The sequence below is a fragment of the Tupaia chinensis genome, unplaced genomic scaffold (assembly GCF_000334495.1).
Source record: "Tupaia chinensis unplaced genomic scaffold, TupChi_1.0 Scaffold000159_1, whole genome shotgun sequence".
NCBI classification, from domain to species: Eukaryota; Metazoa; Chordata; class Mammalia; order Scandentia; family Tupaiidae; genus Tupaia; species Tupaia belangeri.
Window position 1 is genome coordinate 835348 of NW_006159630.1, and position 6665 is coordinate 842012.

A 6665-nucleotide genomic window follows, 5' to 3' on the forward strand; every position below is an offset into this window, starting at 1 on the left:
GCGCGTGTGCGTGTGTGCCCAAGATCCTAAGAGGAGAATGGAGGAGAAGGGATTGCAGCATGGCCATCCTCCCTGGGGGGTGATTTCTCACTTTTTATCTCTCTGTCTCTCTCTCTGTCTGGCGAGCCCATGCGCCCTATAGCAAAAACCTCTCCAAAAAAAAAATAAATAAATAAAATAATTTTTTAAAATGCTTACTTGATCTCAACATTGTATGGAACAGGATATGGCCCGGCCCATCCCTTCCCACCCCCATGCACCCATAGAGAGCCATTTCCATTCAGCTCAAGGCAGCCTGCCTCTCTCCTCTTGCAAAGAGAATAAATGCATATGTCAGGGGGCTTGGCTCCCAGATACCTGCTCTGCACCCTCACCTTACACATGGGCTCTTACATGCCAGGGACTCTGATGTGCCGGGGACTCTTACACTCGGAGGATTCTTATCTGCAGGGGGGACTCTTACATGAGGAGGGACTCTTACATGTGGGGAATTCTTACTGGGGGGGGGACTCTTACATGGGGGGGGCTCTTACACGCAGAGGACTCTGAGACGCGGAGGGCTCTTACACTCAGGGACTCTCACACGTGGGGGATTCTTGCACCCGGGGGCTCTCACACTCAGGGGACACCCTCAAGGGACCCTTACACACAGGGCAGTCCCACACAGCGGATTGGTACAGCCTCTCTGGCTCTTCATAAGGCCATGTTTCCAGCGCCCCCGCAGGACTGTGCTGGGGACCACCTGTCACTTGCTCTGTGTCCCGCAGGACAGGCATGAAGAGGATGTCATTGTGGCCAGCCAGGAAGCCTCATGGAGTGGCCAGGCCTGCCATGTGTGCAGAGCCATGCCTTTTCTCTTTCTTTTCTTCTTCCTTCCTTTCTTTTCTTTTTCTTTTTTTTTTTTTTTTGGATTTTGCCATTGGGCATGTGGACTTGCTGGAGAGAGACAGGCAGGGAGACAGAAGTGAGAAGTCTCCCCGGGGGAATGGCTGTGTTGTATTCTCCATTCTCTTAGAGTTTGTGGCATGCACACACACGTGCCTGGTGTGTTCAAGCTGCCGGGGCCAGGACTCAAATTGTCAACTGTGTGGGAGTCAAGCACCTTCACCACCATGCCACCTGCTGGTTCCAGAACTCAGCTTTGACACTGGTGGTTGTTGACCCAGGGTCCAGGGCACACTCAGCCCAGGCTGCAGGTCCTTACCTTAGCAGGACGGCGGCCACACCACCAAATTCATGGGAGAGGACTGCTGTGCAGAGAGGCGGCAGGACCTACTCTTCCCCAAGCTGGTTGAGGCCCCCAGCCTGGCCAGCAGTTGAGGTCGGTGCCCTCTGTCCTGGCAGCATGGAAGCAACCAGCCTGGCCTGGACCCTCCAGACCTACGCGGTGTCCGCACAGGGCTCCTGCCTGCCTGCTCTTCTCTTCCCGCAGCTCCCCTGCCTGGGAGCTCCTGGGCAGACCCTCTGGAAGACGAGCTCTGCAAAGGCGCGACTGAGACCTGGCCGTGTGCTGGTGCCAGGGTGGGCAAGGCCCAGTGGAGGGATGAGCACGCCTGAGGAGCCTTCCCTGGGCTGGACCCCACCCCACCGGCTGTCTGGCCTAGTCAGTGACTACGGTGAGCCAGCCCACGCTCGGCTGCAGCTGCAGCCGTGTCGGCTCCCTCACCAGACAAACTGCTTCTCTCTGCTTTTTTGCTACGAGGTCAGAGAACGAGAGAAAAAGTGAGGAAGCACCTTTTCCCCCAACCCAGCCACACCGCAATCCCTTCTCCATTCTCCTCTCAGGATTTTGGGCACACATAAATATGTGCCCACTGTGTTTTTCAACCTGCTGGTTCTGGGACTTGAACCAGCGCACTTGGCCATGTGGGATCCAGCTGCCTTCACCAAACCACCGGGCTGGATGAATAACCTGGTTTCTAAAGTTGCCACCTTAAGGCTGGCAGGATAATCAACCCCCTGACTCAGGACTGGCTCCGCCTCCCCCTCTGAGAAGTGGACAGGGGTGAGGGTCCTGCTGTGGCATGACGATAGTACCCATGCAGTCCTGGTTCTTGTCCCCAGTTCCCCTTGCCCTCCAAGGTTTAACTAGCTCTGAGGAGCACACGGGGGAACTGGAAAGGGCAGGATGGCCCTGTGCCCCGCCTCCCACTCCTCTGCCTATGTCCTCCCTGGGGCAGCCGCTAGACAGCCACTCCCAAGATCTGCTTTAAATTAAGAGTGGCATGGCCCTTTAAGAGAGGCACCCGCCGCCCGCCGGCCCCTTTGATGTCCCTGGCGCTGAAAGGTTCCCAGTGGCAAGATCTGAGGGTTCCTTTCTGCCTCCCCAGAGGCTGCATGGGGATCACAGGACTGGAGGGAGGGCGAGCTGAAGGTCGCATGGCCTCTGGCCTCTCTGGCCTGCAGCAGCGTGGGACCAGCAGGCAGGACAGGGTGCTGAACAGCTGGGGGGGGGGCAGCCCCGCAGCTCCCTGCAGCTCACTGGCAAGCCCGACCTCACTCCTTCCTTGCCAGCTCAACAAGGACCAAGAGCATGGGCTGGGCACCTCGGGGAGCCCCCACAACTGAGTGGGACCCCCACCCCACAGCCACTCAGCTGCAGGCCAGCACCCTGTCCACGGCTAGAGGCCAGGCCACACGGGGAGGACACCGGCCAGGGTGCAGCTGCAGGTGCTGTGTGCTGGGTGGGCTGCATGCCCGCAGTGCTCACCAGAGCGGGGTGGCCCTGTGGTGCTAGGGCTCAGCCTACTTCCTGGTCTGGGGGCCCCTACAGTTCCAGCTCTAGAGGAAGGGGTGTGGCTGTTTCTGCCAGGTGGCCCCATGGCTGCTGGCACAGGCCTGGAAACGATCACCCGGTCCCTGGGAGCAGGAGCTGAGACCCCTGAGGCGGGCAGTCCACAGTATCAGGCCCAGGAGCAGCCGTCCTGGGCGGCTGGACCGACCCTCAGTCAGTGGCACCACCTCCTCTCTCCCCGCCAAGGACCAGGGTCAAAATAACCCTGGCAACTCCCAGCTCCACCAGCCAGTCCGTGGGAAGGGGTTTTGCTCATCCTGAGACCAAGGCGGGCCCTGCTGAGGGGTGGGCTTGTGATGGGGAGAGACCCTTGGAAAGCCAGAAGGAGGTCGCCTTCTGCTATTGCGAGGCTTGACTGGAGGCCCCTGCGCCCTCAGAGTCAGCTGGGGACCAGGGCCTCCCTTGGGAGCAAGCCCCCCAACCCTGCCCACTGAGGCCTCAAAGGCCAGCAGCTGGGTGCAAAGCTGCCCAGGCGGTCGGTGAGGCGGGACAACCAAGGCCAGCACACAAACGGCTGGGCCCCAGAGCACCCTGTGCCGAGCCAGACAGCCCAGGCTCCAGGCCCTGGGGCAGGGGCGCTGGCCACGCTCGTGTGCAGATGCTGTGTTCAGAGCTGCCAGACCCCTGAGCCTGCAGGCCAGCCCTCTGTAGGTCACTACCCTGCCAGGCCCCATGCAGGTCTCAGGGGCAACCTCCATGCTGCAAACTGCCCCTCCCTTTCCTCTCCTGTGCCCACCACCAGCCTGGGCCTAGAACCTGCCCTACCACTGGCCCAGCTACTGTGCCTTGGCTCTCCTGTCCGGGAAGGTCCTGCCCTGCAGGCATGACCCTCAATGCCCATCGGGTGACACGGAGCCTAACCTGCACCGTGCACCCTGTTCTTCAGCTGGGGTGACACTACACCCTGTCCTTCAGCTGGGGTGGCGCTGCACCCTGTTCTTCAGCTGGGGTGACCCTGCACCCTGTCCTTCAGCGGGAGTGTCTCTCCTGAAGGGCAGAGCACCCCTGAGTTCACGCGCCTGGGCTCCCTGGCAGCTGGGCATGCTCAGGGTAGGGCTCAGAGGCACCTGTGCCCACCTGAAAGGGAGCCAGGGCCAAGAGGCAGGAACCAAGCGGGGCCCGCCACAGGCATGAGCACAGGTGGCAGAGGGGGCGCCCCACGCCCTGTGTCCATGCTGTCCATCGCCCATTGAGGTGTCCTCCTCTCCATTAAGTTGGTTCCCTTGCTGTCCTTTACCGGCAAGAGGCAGGGTCTCACCACACCACCACCCATGCCTTCCAGGCCTGTGGTGACAGGTGGGTGCACCTGGCATGCCCAGCTCAACCTGGCAGCATGCCCCCTGCCTGCACCACTGCAGCCAGGCCCTGGGGGGCTTTTGTGGAGCCCTACAGTAGGGTGCTTCCACTCCCAGGCTTGTCTGCCGCCCAGACAGTGCCCAGGCCTCCCATGCCTGGGCCCTCAGGCCGCCTGGGTCTCTGAGGAAACGCAGCACCCACCAGGGTTTCAGTGACCGCCCGCCGCCCAAGAGCAAGCAGACTGTCCTCTGCCTCCTCTGACAGTGCCCTGAGGCAGGAACTGGTCCTGTCGCATTTCACAGGCGAGGAGCCTGAGGCTCAGGCCCAGCTGCAGGCTAAGCACAGAGGCAGCAGGCACCCGGCCAGCCGCTCCACCTTCCCCACGGAGGGCTCAGGCGGCAGGCAGTTCGACTGCCTCCGTGGGGGGCCCCAGATGTCGGCCTAACTGATGCATGGAGGCCAGCAAGGCCACCTCCTCACTCCATCACGTGGAGCCCACCCCTGTGTATCCACCGTGTGCCAAAGGTCTCCGGGCTGTTTCCCCTCTGGCCGTGACGCTGCCGAGTGTCCCGTGCTGCTCGTTTGAGCACGTGCTACAGCCCTTCGGGGTGCACAGTAAGGAGGAAGCGGCTGTGGGGACTGCCATGCTTGTCTCGCATGGCCACCAGCCGAGTACGAGGGCTCGTTCCCCACACCCTCCCCCACACCTGTCTTGCGTGGTTCCGGTCATAGCCACCCCAGCGGTGGGAGCTGTGCCTTGCCGGTCGCAGGTGAACCTGGAGTGCCCTCCTTACACCTGGCAAGGCCGCGGTGCCTGCTGGTGTCCATGCAGGTGGCCTGGCAGCAGAGGCCCAGCCTCACAGTGCCAAGGCCCCACCCTGTGGGGAGATTCCACCAGACTAAGGGCACTGAAACTGGGGGTGGGGGAGTCCCAGGGCCACTGGGTAAAGCTGGCCCTGGGGGGAGGAGGACCATGAGGATGGAGCCAGTCTGCCTGTGTCAAGGGGACGACCTGGTGGGTGTCTGTCCCTGGTCCAGGCTGGCAGCCTTGCTTGTCATCAGGTGACTGGAGGGACTTGGGGGGTGGGGAGATGAGACAGAGACAGGAAGCTCTGGGAAGACATGGTTGTGAGCCCCTTTGCTTCTGCTGCTGACGCCGAGAAGCCTGAACACAGGCTCACGTGGCCCACGGAGCGCTAAGTCGCATTACAGTGAGCATCCGCGTCCATCTCTCGTCTGGAATCTCACCGGCATCGGAGCTGCGTCCCGCTGCGCACTTTCACGCATGGGTTCCCATAATCCCACAGCAGCCCTGGTGGAGGTACGGTCATTGCCCCGCTTTAAAGAAGAGGAAGTGGAGGGGGTCATGGGCCTTGCCCACGGTCTCCCCATCAGGCTCCAAGCCGGGCTGGTGTGGAGAACAGCCCCATGAGTCCATGCCAGCCTTCCTCCGTGGGACTTGGGTCAACAGGCCCCGTGCAGCAGAGGACCCAGAGAGAGAGATCCCACCCAGGTCCCAGGTCAGCAGTTCCCATTGGGGTGGGCAGGAGGACACAGACAGGACCTGGATTTACAGCGGGACCTGGGTTTGCAGCCGCTGCCCAGGTCAGTCCCAAACATGACCTTTCATCTGACCCAACGGGGACAGTGAGCACAGCCTCCCCAGCGAGCAGAACTGGGTGCAAATTGCAGCTCTCTGCCCACCTTCTCCAAGTTCAGCTCTCCTCAAGATGTGCGGCATCCGTAGGTACGGGAGCTTGTTTAGGGGACCTGTGACCACCTCCACCCTTTCCATGCCTGTCCCCAGCCCAGGGTGCCATCTGCAGCTCAGCTCACACGAGGATACCTTTCACCCCTCGAATGCACTGGGTGGCCCTCCGGGGGCTCCTCGTTGGTCTCCCACTTGTTTGGGGAGAGCGGCCAGCCCAGCGTGCACAGGCGTGACTATGCAGGCGACCTGGGCCGCCTCCCCCCACCCCCGCCCAGATCACATTAGACAGTCTTAGACCCTGCCCAGCGGGTGCTGCAGGTCCATGACCTACACCAGGAGGGGCCTGGGAAGTCTGGACCCCCGTCCCAAAAGGCAAGGCCTGTCTGCTTCTTTGAGAAGGGTGAAACTGCAGGTGCAAGTCACAAGGGAGAGGCTGTCCACCGCGGGGCAGGTGTGGGGGGCACTCACTTTTCTTCCCCTAGACCCCCCCTCCACATCCACCGGCCAGAAGCCTCCGGAGCCCGTACCTGTACCTGTCCCCCTCCGCCAAGTTTGGACTCTGACAGGAATCCCTTTCCGCCCCCAGCGGCCCGGTCTTGGGACGTGGAGGGGTGGTGCGCTGGGAGGCAGGCAAAGGCGGGCGGCGCCCTGGTCTACCAGCAAGGAGGTCTCCGCTGAGGCAGGGCTCCCCTGACCCCCGGCCCCTCCCCTGGTGGCGGCTGCCGCAGAGAGAGGTTCTTGGGGTTCTCAGAGTGAGGCGCGGCAGGCACACAGACCCTCGCCCCGGGGACCCGCAGCACCCCTAGTGCCTTCAGGGCTCCAGGAATCTGCCCGCTCTGCACAGGGCAGGGAGACTCCCCCGCC